Here is a 17,954-nt window from a genome sequence, read left to right as displayed (position 1 = left end):
AACCCTGAGTCCCGGAGCTGAGATTACTAAAATAAAACCAAGATTATGTCACATTTTATTGTGCATAAGAAACACCTTAGAAGCTTGTTAGAAGAGACATGCCTGAGCCCCAACCCAGGTATTCTGAATCAGCGCCTCCTGGGTTGGGTTGGGTCTACACAATCTACATTTTAAAGAAAACACTCCAGTCAAGATTTTTGTTTCTAAAGTGTAGATCTCAGACCTGCAACACTGGCGTCACCAAGAAACTGTTAAAAATGCAGAATTTCAGGCACCACCCTGGACTTCCTGAATCAATCTTAATTTTAACAATATCCCCAAGTAACTTGTAACACATTAAAGGTTTTAGAAGCACTATTCTAGATCAGTGATTCCCATTTTGGGGAGATTTTCCTCCCCACGCCCTTGCCCACATACCCAGGGCAATATCTAGAGATATTTTTGGCTGTCATAACTGAGAAGGTACTATTGGCACCTCATAGGTAGAGGTCAGTGATGCTGCCAAACATCCTACTATGCATAGGACAGACCTTAACAACCAAGGACTATCAGATCCAAAATGTTAGTAGTACCCATATTGAGGAACTTTGAGTCAGAATGAGACAGGAGGGAAGGGGGCAGGCCACAGCCACTCAGGGAATGACAGCAACCAAAATGGTGGAAGATGCACCTCCTAGTTGGCCTTGAGGATTAAGAGGTTTGACTTCTAGCAGACCTTGAGCTTCATTATATGAGCATTGTAACAGTGTGATCGAATAACATGTCCGCAGGCGCTATGACAGCCCCAAGGCTAACCACAAAAGGCCAAAGAATGGGCGGTGGCCCAATTCCTGGGAATCCCAGCCCCTTCCCCGGGGCAGTTGGATTGATCCCACCTGTAGGCATGTGAAGCTACTGAGACCATAAAAAGTGACAACACCGCGCCTAGTGGCCCTTTGCGCTCTCTCTCCTTTGGAGATGGCCCGCAGTCTGTCTATGGAGTGTGTACCTACTTTTACTTTAACTTGAACACCCAGTTCCCACACCTCTTTCCTTGCCTTTCTCTTGCCTTACACTGCAGTACGTATTTCTCTAAATAAATCTACCTTAACTCAGCGGTGGCTCGCACTTCAGTTTTTTTCTGCGCGAAGCCAAGGACCAACACTTGGCGGGGCATGTCCCAGGGGCTCCACCGAGTCCTAGGACTCGGCCCTCATGCCGCACATCCGTTTTCCTGCATCAAGATGACAGAAATGAAGGTGGTAGGCTGGTCTGAGGAGCCTCCACCTTCAAAGGCTTAGAGGCAGCAGCTATGGTATGGAAGTGAATGTGAAGCTCTGAGCAGGCTCTGCATTCTCAAACTAGTTAAGAGGGTGAGGTCTGGTGTCCAAGTGCCTAGGTTTGAGTACAAGCTCTGCTACTCAGATGCTGTGTAATCTTAAGCAACTCTGGAAATAAACGCGTATCAACCCAATGAGAACAAGCAAAGGCTATTTATTCTGAACTCGCTATAGCAAGGGAGTCAGCCGTCACTCGTGTTTTTACAGAGACCTAGAGTCAGGCAGAGGAGTGGGAGAACTTCGGGGTAGGGAAAAAACAGGAAGGCTTCAGGTGTTCCTTGATTGGAGGCTGTGGGTAATGAGAAGTGGGGCATCTGCGTGATTAGTTAGGGGGGAATATTTGGCTTTCTGTGTTCGGTCCTAAGGTGGAAGCAGGGACAAAATTTAGGGAAGCTGTCAGTTATTAGTCAAGTCCTGGCCATTTGGGGCTGATTGTTATACAAGTTTCTGTTTAGCATCTTGGGTTGTTACTAAAGCTAGCAATCAGACTTCTGACGAGTCTGACCCATCGCAGGCTGGCTTCCTGGGCTGTTCGTTCTAGATCAGGGGCTTCGTTTCCTGAGTGCGTTGCTCCAGGTTGTGGGTCAGACTTGTTTTTATAGGGTCCTGCCTTGTCCAGCTGTGTAATCAGTCTCTCAGAACTTTTGAATTTCTTTGGACCTGTTTCCTAATCTACATAATGATAATACTAGGGTTGTAGTCAAGATATAATGAGTTACTCAGGTAGGGCTCTTAGAAGCTCAAGAGGAGAGCTGAGTAAGAATTTCCTACCATCACCCTCCATGGCTGTCTCCAGGGGCCACACTGAAGGATCAGGACATTGCCAAAGGCACAGATGAGCACATAGTTTATGGGACGTGGCTGCCAGCAGGGGGCTGGTCATGACATGTCTCGGTATTTTCAGTGACAAGGCAGGACATTACCAGAATTTGATAGTTACTGTCAACAGAGATCAGGACTTGAGTCAGGCCAGTAAGGGTCCCTCTTAGTTTTAATTACTTACAGCTGTGTAACCTCAGGCACGTAACAGCCAATGTAGGCCTCTTTTATAAAATGGGCATGACATTAGCAACTTTTGGTGAAGATTAACTAAATAATGCACATCCAACACCCCACACAGTACCTGGCAGAGAACAAGCATGTTGTAAAGGGGAACTTTATTATTGTTATGATCATTGACTTGCCAGGAGCCAAAGCCGCTCTTTCCCTGGGAGCAGAAACCTCCTGTGAAGTAGAAAGGTCTGTTCTCTTGGGTTAATTGTCATTCTAGACCTGCCTCTTTGGTGTTGGCAATTTACATGCACTAGGCATACCCAGGGTGTTGATCATTAAACAGAGTCTTTGTAACAGAAACCTCGAAACATGCATTTTAACTGCCTCCAGGTCATTCTTATGTCCTAGGATTCTGAAACCATCCCTAGGGTCTTCTGTTGCTCCCAGCTGTGCGCACGTTGTTTTTCTGACTCTAGTCTCCGCCTCCTCACACCTGCTATAAGTTGCCAGGAAACTCACAGCGCCCTTCCTCCTCTTACAGTCAGGCTGAGGTGGCTGGAGGATCCCAACCAAGAACTTCTGACGTAGGGATTGGCGTCTCCTCTCTCGCTTTGTGGGTAAGTGCTGGTTCATCCTGTTCTGAGCTTGCTGACACAGTGGCCTTGCAATGACAGCCCACCCACTTTTGGGCAGGCAGGTGAAGGAAAGACTGAAGGTCTCCGGGAGCAGAATGAATCTTTAATGAGAAGTCTTGGTTGCTGAACGGAATTTCAGAAATGCTTATATCTCTGTGTCCTTCAGACTTGGAGGCCTAGTCAGGTCTAGAGTAGAAGGCCTTGTGCTACCAATGAGGACAAAGTTAACAGCAGCCATTCCTGGCCTTGGACTTCACTGAGAGAGTGAGGTCCTCGGGGTGTGTCTAAGTCTGACTTCCCTGGACTCATGTCACTTTGCTCCAGGGTCCCAGGCAGCCTAGGTGAACTTGAACCCAAGGAAGCAGGTATCTAGAGACTAGCATTCATTTGCTTGGGCCTATTTCTATTGGTTTCTGGCACTGGAGGGTTTTTACCTGGGCTGTTTGAGTCTTTCATTCCTGTTTGCATAGTCAGGAGTGTTAGGGGAGTTGGAATGGTCTTGCCTTGTGCTGGCACTTGATGGAGTTTTGATTAGGGGCCTCTGGTGTGAGTTTGAGGAGATTGGGAAGACAGAGACAAGTGTGGATGATCCAGGGGCTTTATTTTGTGTGTTTGGTGGTGCCCTCCTTCCCTTGAGGTGGATGCCTGAAAGCTTGTTAGGTGAGTAATGAAAACCAGCTGTATTTCTGGGCCATTCAGGCAGAACCTGGTACATAGCCCCCAGGTCCCACTGGCAAGAGGATTTTGCATTGCACTGAAGCTTGGACTCAGGTGAAGGCTTTTAGTCCCCAGAGAACTGCAGGGGAGGGAGGGATTAACTGGGGGCCTCACAGATGCAGTAAGTTCAGATGGCTGCCTTTCAATGAGTAGAAACTGATGAAAAAACACAACTTCAGTGGTATCCAACTCTGACTGTTCTCATTTCTCCCTAATGGAGCTGATTCTTACTTAATTTGCTTATATATTGCGAACACTTGAATTTATAAGACGCCCTTTTATTTTGACTGTGATAAAGGGAAAGAATTGGCAAGGAGCTTGGTCTGGGATTTCTGAGTCAAAGGGTACCTTCTGTTGGGGTTCAGAGGAGAGGGACTCCTCCAAATTAATGATGTGAAGGAAATCAGGTTCTCACAGTCTCCATGGGAAATTATTTCCATTTTTGAACCAATAAATAGTTGAAGCCAATGGCCTTCTCTTTCACGTTGGCAGAGGCTCGGACATCTGTGTGGCATAGCCTGAGGGGGTTGGGGACCAAAGCTTCAGCGAATGTTTAAGGGAGACCTGGGGTGAGAGGAACAGAGAGAGGGACCTAGCACCGGAGCCAGCAGTTTCCAAAGGACAGAGGCTAAAGTGGCGGAAAATGAAATAGGCAAGGAAGAGTTAAACAGTGTCTGAGATGGAAGGACAGAGGAGCTGGGAATATAATTTGTACACTCACAGGGAAGATGATTCAGAAAACTCTAGTGAGCTGGTAAAGGTGGAGAGACTGACCTGAATGCATGATGAAATGAATTAAAAATATTCTCACTAATCGGTATGGTCCTATGAATATATGAAAGTTGGAGAGACAATACCATTCTGTCTGTATTCTGAGAAGGACCATGCTATGGCCAGCAAATGGGCGCAAGTGACTGATGGAAATCAGTTATTTGTGTTCACGCTCCTGTCTGCATTGTTGGGAGGGAAAGGGAAAAAAGAAGGTACTTTTCCTTACTCTCTGGTTATAGGAGAGAGGAGCAGGGGTCTAGGTCTTTTGCATCTGTTTTGGAGAGAGAGTGAAGTTAGCGAATAAATAAAAAGGTGAATTTGCTGCTGTAAACTATACTATCTTCAGTCAACCCCCCCCCCCCGCCAGAGGTGTGTGCTGGGAGGGGGGTTTGTTCAGCAGAAGCTGTTTGCAGAAATGGACTTAAGAGGAGAGGCCTGCGGTGGCAACGCTGTGGGGGGAGTTTTAGAAGCAGGGTTACCAGATATTGTCCAGACTGTTTCCAAACAGGTTTTTTTCCCCCTTGGGAATTACATCTTTATTAGCAAATAGGCCTCTGAGAAAACTTTCCCAGAGTCCTTTCACCCTGGCTTGATAAAGCGGTTTAAAATACCTTTTCTCTCTAGCTTGTGATGAGTGGTCAACAGCTGTTTCTCTTAGGAATTAAGTCACTGAAGCAGTCACTGCCTCTGGGGAGTGGGGATCTGTAATGTGGCGGAGTCTAGCAGTGAGCGGCTTACTCCTGTTTACAGTGCTGTTTGACATTTAGGCTATGTACCTGTGTCTTTAGATAAAAGTGCTCTTGTGTGTGTGCGCTGTGCTAATGAGAGCAAAAAGCTAAAAGCCCCTTAAGAATCCAAATGCAGGTTTGAGGAAGATAACGATGGAATGGTCCCTGACTCCTGGGAAGATTTATTGAACTGAACTCTCCTTAAGTGACAAAGTCAAAGACATGTGAAGAGCTATTTCATTAATAACTACTCAGTTAAGCCAGGGAACATAGAACTGATAGGTCACCCCTTAGTCAAGTGGGTTCCTTTTTTTTTTTTTTTCTTTTCTTCAGGAAAAGAGGAAATAACATAATAAGACTGAAAGGTCATTTACAAAGATCAGGTGCAAAATAAGAGAAGCTTTCTTTGCAATTAAACTCCTTTTACAAGTGTGCTGGATAGAACAAATGAATAGTTTAGTTTAGTGCTGCACAAATAAAGATGACAGCAAAGGTCATGATCTTTTCTATCCTTACGATGTGCCAGGAACAAGCAGTCTGCCTCTCAGAAATTGTGCCCAGGAATAAAATGAAAGCTAGAGATACTACACTGTATGAAAGCCTTCAGACTCTGAAGTTAAAATTAGCATGGGTCTGTTTAGCTTTGGGAATACATTTTAAGGGTTAAGCAGAGACTGAATGGAGTTGAAAGGCTGGTGTCAACTCCTCTTTGATGTCTTTGTTCTTTAAAGTTGGCTTCAGATAGCAATTTCTGTCAGGCTTAAAATACCCACATGGGAAATTGGTTAAAATGCCTTAAAATAACAGTCTTTAAGCAAAACTCTTACAGAAAGCCCCAACTAGGTAACTTGTTAGCTGTTTTTCCTGTATGTGTGCATGAAGAAGTGCCGCATGCGGAGGCTGTGTGCATCAGGGACTTCTAATGAGAGCAGGTCCGAATTTCATCTACAGGGTCTGTAAGGAACAGACCAGCCCAGAAAGGGCATAGCTCATGAGACAATCTTTATTGTCGGCAAACGAGAAGTTACTGATCTCAGTTTGAAATTAGAGTCTACTAAGCAGGGTGCAGGGCTTACCATCAACATTTAAGTCTTTCAGTTGGGTGAAACTCCATTCTGAAGATTTCATGACATTTATAAATAAGTGCTGAAGACAGAATGGAGAGAAATAGCATAGAAGTTAGACTCTCTGGGTCTCTTACTTCTGTCCATGGGAAAACAGTTCAGTTTTAGTTGATTCTATAGAGTCTAGACTTCATGCTTCTGCCTTTGTTTTCACCCTGTAACAGTCACTCAAATAGTCCATGTCTCAAATCCCCATAGCCTTTTATGCGTCCCATCTCTGCTGCCCTGGAATTCTTTGTCACTCATCACTTTGATACTCAAAGTGTGTTCTGAGAACCACTACCACTGACCTAAAGTGTCTGTTAACGTTCTTATTTCTGGGGCCCACCTCCCTCCTGAAGAAAACAATTTCATGAGCATGGAAAGGGTGGGTGTAGGAGCTATCAGATTTGCATTCTTAATGAGCCACCCAGGCCCTGTCCTAGATAATTAGATCAGAATCTTAGAGGTAGTACCACAAGCATCAATATATTAAAAAAAAAAAAGTCCCTACTGATTCCAAGACATAACCCAGATTAAGACCTGTTGCCCTTAGAAGTTAGATAAATAGTAGGTTCTCAATGTATGTGTGTTAAATGAATGTTCTCCAAAAATATCATGAATGTAGGATGGTACAATTCGAAGCACAATCTCACATTCTCTAAACCTCCTTGTGTTTAACTTAAGAGTGGGGATGACAGGACATCATTTTCTGTGATTGAGGGATATTGTATAAACTCTGAACGGTGAATGGAGAGAAAGCAAAATAACTAGGAATTTGAAGGAAGGAAAAAGAAGAGTAGTTTTAAGGGGAAAAATCACATCTCTGTCAGTGTGATCAGCACAGCCAGGTTCTGTGTGGCGGGCATGTGGAGAGCAAAGATTATCAGAGCTCCTGGAGGATTTCCACCTCCTGTTAGGGGTTACCAGATCCCTTGATTCAGGGCTCTGACATTGCCTGGGGCAACTTGCTAATGCAAAAGGACTATCTGACTCAGAGGCTTGACATTTTTGCCCTCAGGAACTTGAGTTGCCAGTTTGTTTTCAAAAAAGTTATGTTACTCAGCCATTTAAGGGCAATGTGTTTTCTTGGCAATAGCATTCACATTTTGCACGAGATTGATCTGAAATAAATTATATGTGATAGCATGCAATCGAAAATTCTATCTTAGCTCTTAAATCAAAATTTACACGGTATTTTTTTCCTAGAGAAATACTCCTAACCTCTCTTTCTTGCTTTAGTTACATACCTCATACCAGTACAGTGTGTCCATTCATTGCAAGTGATTTAAGCTCTATGAGAATATGCAAAAAATAATGTTGGTATAATCACTGCGGTAAGAGTTTATACCATGCCTATTGGAAAAACAAAACAAAATAAAAACCAAAAAACCTTTGAAAAATGGTTTCCCTCTCTCATGTCTACCACCATCCTTAGGGACTTCTTTAGGGGTGTGCATTTCTGTGTTTGGGAATCACTGCCTTAGGAAGTTGGCATTAATGAGAATGCTGTGCCTGTCAGTCCTGCTCAGACAGAAAAAAGGATTGAGACTCACTGTTGTAGGCAAAATAATGGCTCCCCAAAGATGTCAGCATCTTAATTCCTAGAACCTGTGAATGTTAAATGGAAGAAAGGATTGTGCAGCTGGGATTAAATTAAGGACCTTGAGATGGGAAGATTATTCTGGATTATCTAGGTGAGCCGAATCTAATCACATGAGTCTTTAAAGGTGGAAAACCTTTCCTGCTGTGGTCAGAAGAAGGTAAGACTATTGAAGAGAGAACCAGAGAGACAGCAGCATGGAAAGGATTCAACCCAATATCACTGGATTTGAATGAAGATGGAGGAAGGGGCCACAAGCCAAAGAATGCAGGCAGCCTCTAGAAACTATAAAAGCAAGAAGACATTCTCCCCTAAAGCCTTCAGGAAGGTCCACAGCTTTGTGAAACCCATGCCAAACTTCCGATTTCCAGAACTGTGAGGTAACACTTGTGTTGTTTTTAAGCCACTAAGTTTGTGGTGATTTGTAATAGCAGCATTGCAAATGAACACCCTCACTGTCCTGGACTGTGGGTCAGGGGGCCTGGGCCCTGGTGTTCTGCATCAGACAGGAAGCTGTGCTCCATGAGCTTTAGCACTCTGTGAGCTACTGTTTCCTCATGTGATAAATAAAAGGGTTGGTTCAGATGAGTGGTTTTCAAGTATTTGTACCCACAGAACTTTTCTTCAAAAGAAATGTTACACAGCTGGTGGAGCTGCTCTGTTGAGGCAGGGAGGAGGAGGTCTGGAGCCTGGGGGGAGGGAGCAGGGTAGGCTTTAGGAGGTTCATTCTGGGCAGCAGCTCCTGTAGAGGGAAGGCACTGGCCATTAAAGATCCACGCGTCTGTATTTACAAGCAATGGACTTCTTGAATAACATACATGGGAAAAAATTTTATTGAAGTACAGTTGATGTGTAATAACATACAAGTTACAGGTGTACAATATAGTGATTCACAAATTTTAAAGGTTATACTCCATTTATAGTTATTAAAAAATACTGGCTCCATTCCCTGTGGTGTTGTACAATACATCCTTGTAACTTATTTTATACATTAGTTTGTCCTTCTTAATCCCCCACGGGAGAATTTTTAGGGAAAATATGTCTGATATTGATGATCAGAGCAAGCCTTCTGAAAACTATTGTCAGAAAAATGAAAATAGTGCATCCCTGTTTCTGATCAGGTTCTCATCTTCTTGAGAAAGTGCATTCTGTGTTTCCTTAGCAAACTAGGATGAAATCAAATGTGAAAACTTATTTGAAGCTATATTAATATAGAACATAATTTTGCTGAATCAAGTTTGTTAAAGTTCAGTTTTAAATGATGCAAAAATAATTTGACTATATTGTTGACTTTCAAATGGGTGCGTTTTGGATTTAAGGGCTAGCCTCTGATGTATAGGATTTTGTTGTTGTTGTGAGCAACCTCAGTTCTTTGATAAGCCTGATTCATGTGCTGCTTGTTTTTTGAGGGTTATTTTCAGTACCAATGGAAATGTTACCTTAGAGCTCAAAGCTAGAGTTTTGAGAAACTGGGGACAGGGGGCAATTTGGTATTGAGAAGCAACGTGATTCTCTCAGGAGAAGGTGAGGTGATATTATAGACAGCAGTACAAAAGATGTGCTAGTAACCGATTGGCAGAGGTGTGAAATGATGACAGAGCAATAATCATGTATGTGTCTATATACACAGATGTACTGTATGTGTAAACATGTGTACACACATATACCTGTACCTATATTTATAATACAAAGGCATACTGAGTATCGAAATAATATATTTAAATCTGCAGGAAAGAAAAGCTAAATTATTTGTGATCTCACTACCCAGAGATAACAATACTTCTGTGTGTCTTCTGGTCTTTTTTCTTTGAGCACAAATTCTTCACATAATCTTCCTCATTCACTAAAAAACATTTTGATATCATCGTCAAGATCATGGTTTTCCAAGTTAGACAGCCCTGGGTAGAGTCTGGGTTCTTCTGTGTTACAGGAGCCAAGTTGCTAAACCTTTCTGAGATATCCTCAACTATACAAGGAATACAAACACTATACGAATAATACTGACAGTGTTGGCCCAAAGATAAGAGATAATACTGTGATCTTCAGTCTTTGTCGCACATTACAGTCACCCAAGATCTTGGAAGAGTTCTGATGCATGCGCCCTGCTTCCCCAGAGAAGTGGGCTTGATTGTGCTGCCCTGGCTAGTCTTGTTTTTTCTAAGGTGTTCTCTAGGCGATTGTGTTGCAGTCAGGACTGAAAAGCTCTGCAGTAATGTGTGCAAAGCTCTGGATACTTTGAACTCAAAAAGGCATTAGCATCATTATTATACTGCGTTTTTTAAAAAGACGGATTAATAAAACACGCTCTCACCTTTTTTTCTTTCTATATGAGGTACAGCTTTCATTGCCAAGTACGTGTAGCTGCCAGATTTATCACTTTCCATGGTTGTGTGGTATTCAGTAGTACCATTACAGTCCATCTACTTGATGAGCTGTGCCTTAGACATTTAAGTCATTTTAAGTATTTGACTATTCTAGAGAATATTGCAAAAGGCTGATGCTTAAAAATCTGTAGCTGTTCAACTATTTCCTTAGGATAAATTCCTAGACGAGGAACTGCTGGCTCAGAGGGTGCATCCATTTTTAAGGCGTTTGAACACTGCCAAATTGCCCTACTTAATGGAATGATCAATATCATTTAGGATGCATTAGGGCTACAAATAAGAAAAAACTCAGTTCCAATTGACTTAAACAATAAAGGAGATTTATTGGCTCAAATAACTGGCAAATCTAGAGATTAAGTGAATTTCAGGGCTAGTTGGATTCAGAATTTCAATGATACTATCAGGGATCTGTCTACATCACTTCATCTCTCCCCTTAGCTCGATTCCATACCAGCTTTTTCTGTGGTCAAAATAAGGCTGCCACCAGTTCTTGGGGCAGCAAGCTTCATCATCCAGATACAGTGTGAGAAAGGGTCTCTTAAAGACACTTGATCTCGAAAAAGAAGCTGCCTTTCTTAAAATTCCAGCAAACCATGCCTCACCTCTTACTGGTCTCATTTTGGCTATTCAGAGATGAGACTATCCTGAAAAGTTTATGGGTAGGGCACGGGGCTCAGGCATAAAGAAGGGGTGGGGTAGGTTTCTTCCAGAGCTCCTGGGTTGTGGGACTGAGGTTTGGATATCTCAAAGACAGGGTGAGCAGGAGAAGGGAGAGTGCACCTTGAGAAGATAACCACAATGCCCAAGGTAAACAAAACTGCAAAGAGAATCAGAACAGGATGCTGCCCACAACGGTGAAAAGATGGGAAGAAAGTCAGTAGATGAGAAAAGAGGCTTTGCATTGTGTTGAAGACAGAGAGAGAGAGAAAGGGAGGGGAAGCGGGGAGAGAAAGAGAGAAGGAGAGAGAGAAACTGGCTTGTAAAGTGTCCTAAAAAATTCCATGTGTGGTTAGTTATAACCTAGTGACTGTTACAGGGTTAAGTACTCATTGGTTCCTAATCAGTGCCCCTGGATGGACAGACTCATAAGAGACACACAACTGAGGAATGCTCCATTTCTAGCAGCAAGTATGCTCAAACCCTCCTTCCCGTCTGTACCGTCTGGGTATAGACTTCAGGAGCGGCCATGTGTTGGTTTACTTTGAAGGCATTACCTGTGTGGCCAGGTTCTAATTGAATTCCATCCTGTCATGAAAGAGACTGTACGGTGTTTCTTCAGTTGCTGTTGGTCTAGCAATTCCCCCGGTAACATTCTGCCTCGCTACGAGTCTTTCAAACCCAGGCCCAGAGGAGTCTGGGATGTGGAAGCATTAACATTTAGATTAATTTCTCATGGCAGTTGGGTTATTGGATTTCTCTTTCTCACCAACCCACTTTAAACTGGTGTAACTGTCATGGTCTCCACTGGACCTCTTAAGTAGATAGCATTGGTGGAGTAATGCCTGCTGAAAAGGATTTTATCAATTCAGTCTACCCGCAGCATTCCTTACAAAGCCTTGCACTGAAACGTATTTGCAAAGGTGTCAGTATTTGGATTCTAGGGTCCTCTGAAAGATCCTTTAGTCTTTCCACATCTTTCTGTAGAACAATTGCTTGGCCAGGTCAGAAATATAATTGTCATGCCATGTATAAGACACATTGTCCTCATTTCTGCTTAAAACCTTTCTGCTAAAATCAAACATGTTTAATCGGTCAAATAAAATTCTTTTAAAAATGAAGTTTGGAGAAAATGGGGAACTTACAGTTTTGTTATTAGATGAATTATTCCATAATGTATAGTTAAAACTCATTTATATGTGATGAGTATGAATTTTGATCCATGTATCTAAGTGTAAGAAATACTACATCAGTTCATTTTTGTCTCCAGTTGAATTTAACTCTGAGACCCAACTTTCTAACTAAGTTTTGGAGCACCTTCCCTCTCCCTAATTTTACTCAAGCATCAGTGTATCCTGTGGGTCTATGGGACATGACCAAAGAGCATCCATCAAGTTCAGCTCACTATGGTCATATAGGGAGCTCACTGTCAAACTTGACCCATTGGAGAAGGGTGACTCTTACTGTGTACTGACTGTGGACCTGCTGACCACTGATGACAGCTCCTAGGTAATGATGAAAGAGTCACTAAAACGGTAACAAAAGAATAGATTCTTCCCTCAAATACATCTGATGTTGTTGCTTCTCAACTTTTAAGACACGTAATTGTTCTCACATAACTTGGGTATGCAGTGATAACCAGATGTTAGAACACAGTTAAATCACTAGAAGAGCAAGATAGTGAGAAAGTAGTCAAAGATTGCCACTTCTTAAGTCTTTGCTCTTCCACTGATTCAACAGGTTAGGTTTCACCTGCCAAGTTAGAATCTAGCTACCTTCACGTATCCTCTCCATCATTACCCTTCCCTGGGCATCTAGTGAAAGATGCCCTATCATCTCAGAGAATACAGGTTACTGTGTAGGTAGAGAACTCTTAGAGAATTCCACCCCTCAAAGGGATATGCCAAACCCATTTTCTTCTTCCATTGGAAGAAGCTCACTTAAGAATTCAGCCTACATCGGACATGTGTGGTTTTCTCCCTAATAACTATGTAAACCATTGCCATAAGCTGATTCTTACTTTGAGATTCCAGGAAAGCTGACCCAATCTCAGGAAAGCCTCACCTACTGACTAGGGTGGACTGATGTTGCTTGTTACTTGATGAGAGCCTTATGATGGGCAAGAGGTGTTCTTATTCTCCCCAAGCCTCTGTCTTCTGTCCTGTGTACTTGAATCTCAGGTGTGGGGCTTTTTCAGTGTTCCTGTTCCTCCCCCTGGGCTGCCAAATTCTGCCTGGTATCACAGAGTCTTGCTTGAGAGTAAGTTTCCTGCCACTCCTTAAATGGTGATGGTTTAAGATTTTAGAGTTGAGTTTCCTGGTCTTACCTTAGTGGAAGATGGTTTTGGCCTGAGACTGGGAGGTGAAAGTTTCCCACCCTGTTCTAGAAGATTTTTCTTTTTCTTCTCTTTTCTTTCTTTCTTTTTTTTAATGTTAGTGCTCAAAGCATACAAGAGTTCTTTTTTTTTTCCTTATTGAAGTTAGTCATTTACAGTGGGTCAATTTCTGGCATACAGCACAATGTCCCAGTATGCATATACATACATTTACTCATTTTCATATTCTTTTTTATTAAAGGTTATTATAAGATACTGAATAGTTCCCTGTGCTATACAGAAGAAACTTGTTTTTTAATCTATTTTTATGTATAGTGGCCAACATTTCCAAATCTCAAACTCCCAAATTTATCCCTTCCCATCCCCGTTCCCTAGAAAACATAAGTTTACTATGTCTACAAGTCTGTTTCTGTTTTGTCCATGAGTTCATTAGTGTCCTCTTTGTTTCTTTTCCTTTCTTTTTTTTTTTTGATATTCCACATATGAGTGATATCATATGGTATTTTTCTTTCTCTTTCTGGCTTACTTCACTTAGAATGACGATCTCTAGGTCCATCCACGTTGCTGCAAATGGCATTATTTTATCCTTTTTTATGGCTGAGTACTATTCCATTGTATAAATATACCACAACTTCTTTATCTTGTCATCAGTCAGTGGACATTTAGGTTGCTTCCATGTCTTGGCTATTGTATATAGTGCTGCTGTGAACATTGGGGTGCATGAATCTTTTCAAATTAGAGTTCCCTCCAGATACATGCCCAGGAATGGGATTGCTGGATCATAGGGTAAGTCTGTGTTTAGTTTTTTGAGGAATCCTCCATACTGTTTTACATAATGGCTGCACCAAACTACATTCCCACCAGTTGTGTAGGAGGGTTCCCTTTTCTCCACACCCTCTCCAGCATTTATTATTCATGGACTTTGAGTGATGGCCATTCTGACTGGTTTGAGATGATACCTCTTTGTAGTTTTGATTTGCATTTCTCTGATAATTAGTGATACTGAGTATTTTTCATGTGCCTATTGGCCATTTGTATGCCTTCATTGGAGAATTGCTTCTTTAGGTCTTCTGCCAATTTTTCGATTGGGTTTTTTTGTTGTTATTGTTAGTAAGTTGTATAAGCTGTTTATATATTCTGGAAATTAAACCTTTGTCAGTAACATCATTTACAGATAGTTTCTCCCATTCCATAGGTTGTTGTTTTGTTTTACTTGTGGTTTCCTTTGCTGTGCAAAAGCTTATAAATTTAATTAGGTTCCATTTGTTTATTTTTGCTCTTACTTCTATTGCCTGGTAGACTGCCCTAGGAGAAAATTGCTAAGATTTATGTCCGAGGATGTTTTGCCTATGTTTTCTTATAAGAGGTATTTCAGACTTAAGTGACAGTCACAAAATGATACAAATAATATCTGCATACCCTATAATCATACTCCCCAAATGTTAGCATTTTAATACTATTTTGTCCCCTTTTACTCATGTATATTTATAAATATAACCTATTTATAAGATAAATCTAAATACTATATAATAAAATTTCTGAATTTAGTACTGATTTAATTACAGATATAATCACCCTTTATCCCTAAACACATCAGTGTATATTTCCTAAAAACAAGGATATTCTCTTTCATAACTACAATATGATTTTCAAAATCGGGAAATTAACATTGGTACAATAGCATTAGCCAATATACAGACCTTATTCAAATTTTACCAATTGTTTCACTAAATATTATTTATAACAAAAGGAAAACATCGACAAAAAAAGGGCTCTCTGTTCCAAGTTACAATCCACACATTTTATTTAATTGTCAAGTCTTTTTAGTCTTTAATCTGGAATAGTTGCTTAGGCTTTATCTTTCATAACCTTGATGTTTTTGCAGTGTCCTTCAATGTCTGTGTTTTAAAAAAAATAATTTTCTAGTTACTAGATTTGAGTTACAAGTTTTTGCCAAGAATATCTCAGAAATGATATCCTGTCCTTTTCAGTAAATCAGGCCAGTAGGCTCATGATATCTACTGGAATCATTCATGATGCTGTCAACTGTGATCGCTAGGGTTTGTTGGTGTCTACAGGTTTTCTCCGCCATTAAGTTACTACTTTTCCATTTGTAATTAAAAAATGCTAATACTTTGAGTGTAGGAAAATAACCTATTTCGCATTAAACATTCACCTTTTAGTTTTAGCATCATTGATTTTAGCCTGAAATAATTATTACTTTGGTGATTAACAAATGGTGACTTTTAAATCTCATTATTCCCTTCTGTGTTTCAGTTGGCATGGTACTGCAGGAAGGATTTTTACATGTCTCTCATCCTCTCACTTAATTTTCTTACTTATGTAATGGTCTCTTGGGTTGTTTATTGAATGAAATCTATTAATATAATTAATATTTTTGCTCAGATTTTCTTAGAGTTGGCCAGGGGGACTCCCTTTTAATGAATTTTTATATCCTTTTGATGTATACTACCATTCTTTTTCTAAAAATTTTTTAAACATTTTTATTGATTTATAATCATTTTACAATGTTGTGTCAAATTCCAGTGTAGAGCACAATTTTTCAGTTATATGTGAACATATATATATTCATTGTCACATTTTTTTCTCAGTGAACTACCATAAGATCTTGTGTATATTTCCCTGTGCTATACAGTATAATATACTAACTATTCTTGAAGCACTTGCGTACTTCTGGTAGGTTCTAGGTCCATATTTTACTTGCCCTGCCCCAGCCCTGGAATCAGCCTTTCTCCAAGGAACTCTGGATCCTTTAGATGAGAATCGTATTTAGAAAACATGATCTGGGCATGACATGTTACTGGGTGTCATTGCTTGTAAACCCCCTAAGTAGACTGAGATAAGAACTATAAGGAGATATATATATATATATATATATACACATATATATATATATGTATGTACGTACATAAACAGATACACATCTATACCTAGAACCATGGTTCACACTGATACTTCCAATACCATAGGATTCACTCTAGCCTTCCCCGTTTCCACGTCTGTAATTCTCTTCTCTGACATTTGAGAAACATGACTCTTACTAACAAAAATATGTTTACTCATTTCCTCAATCCTAGAATATATATGAAGTAATTTGAGTATTGCTAATTAGTGTTAGTATTTTATAATAGTAAATTTGGTAAATTTAGTATTAACTAAACTGAAAAACACATCTATCACCTAGATGAAACTTTGTTTACTGTTTTTTTTTTTTTTAGCTTGAGGGTGTAGAGCAAACAGATGTTCAAGAGTTCACTTTTCTTCTCCAATGTGATTATGTTATTCACCTGAATTAATTATGTTCTTTTATTTTTGTTTCTGTTTTATTTTATTCTCCTCCCATCTGTGATGATTTTTATTTATATTTTGAAGTACATTAGAATTCTATTTTAGAAGTCAGGACTATACAAAAATTACACTGAGAAGTATCACTCCTCCAGCAACTGCCATTCCTCCTATTCGGTTCCCATGCCTGTATCCCTTTCACCCTATGCTTAGACCACAGGTAACTGCTCTCTTGCATTTCTAGTTATCCTTTCTGTGCTGCTTCTTGTGCAAATGAGGAGATTTCTACAAGTTTCCTTTTCCTTTCTTTCTTATGCAAAGGTAACTTTGATTTTTCCCCCATGTAGCACTGTATTCTTATCATCCTTTCTGATAGCTATAGGGTTTGTAGTTTTGTTGCCTCCTTCATTCCTGGTGTTGGTAGTTGTGCTTTCTCTCTCTCTTTTTCCCCCATATCATTCTTGTAAGGGGTTAATCATTTTTATTAGTCTTTTCAAAGAAACTGTTTTGCACTTTAATTTTATCTATTACTTATTTCTTATTTCAGCTCTTACCTGTTGAATTTCCTTTCTACTTACAGTGGACTTAATTTGTTTATCTTCTTAGGATGGAAACAGATTGGTGAAAAATTAATCTCCCATTGATCTGTGTATCTTTTTAAAATGCCAGTACCATACTGTTTTGATTACAGTAGCTCTGATGTATTGTCTGAAGTCTGGGAGGAACAGAATAGAGAGCCCAATAAAACACTCACATACCTACAGTTCATTAATCTTCAACAACAAAGGCGGCAAACAGATACAATTGAGAAAAGACATCCTCTTCAGCAGGTGGTGTTGGGAAAGTTGGACAGCCGCGTGTGAATCAGTGAAGTTAGAACACTCTCTCGTACCATACACAAAAATAAACTCAGAGTGGCTTAAAGACTTAAACATTAGACAAGACACCATAAACCTCCTAGAAGAGAACATAGGAAAAACATTATCTGACATAAATGTTAGAAATATTCTCCTAGGTCAATGTACCAAGGCAAAATAAATAAAAGCAAAAATAAACGAATAGGACCTAATTAAACTTAAAGTTGCACAGCAAAGGAGACTGTAAACAAAATGAAAAGACAACCTATGGAATGGGAGAAAACATTTGTAAACTACGTTACTGACAAGGATTTGATTTCCAGAATATACAAACAGCTGATACAACTCAGTAACAACAACAACAAAACAAGACAAACAACCCAATCCAAAAATGGGCAAAAGACCTAAACAAACGTCTCTCCAGTGAAGACATACAAATAGCCAATCGGCATTTGAAAAACAAGCTCAGTATCTCTAACTGTTAGAGAAATGCAAATCACCTCACACAGGTCAGAATGGTCATCATTAAAAAGTCCGCCAACAATA

General features: G+C 40.4%; 1 long non-coding RNA gene across 8 annotated transcripts in view; it reads left to right on the top strand.

Annotated features, from left to right (window-relative positions):
* LOC140691221 (uncharacterized) overlaps positions 1-17,954 on the top strand; it is a 647,918-nt gene that overhangs the window by 452,142 nt on the left and 177,822 nt on the right. The window contains exon 4 of one of the 8 annotated variants that reach the window (XR_012066781.1): positions 2,854-2,929. The exons of the other annotated variants lie outside the window; for them this stretch is intronic. This is a non-coding gene — a long non-coding RNA (uncharacterized lncRNA). The remainder of the gene's footprint in view (positions 1-2,853; positions 2,930-17,954) is intronic. 8 annotated transcript variants of the gene reach the window in all.

Source organism: Vicugna pacos, chromosome 3, assembly GCF_048564905.1.
Source record: "Vicugna pacos chromosome 3, VicPac4, whole genome shotgun sequence".
Taxonomy (NCBI): Eukaryota; Metazoa; Chordata; class Mammalia; order Artiodactyla; family Camelidae; genus Vicugna; species Vicugna pacos.
This window is presented reverse-complemented; position numbering and strand designations above follow the sequence as displayed.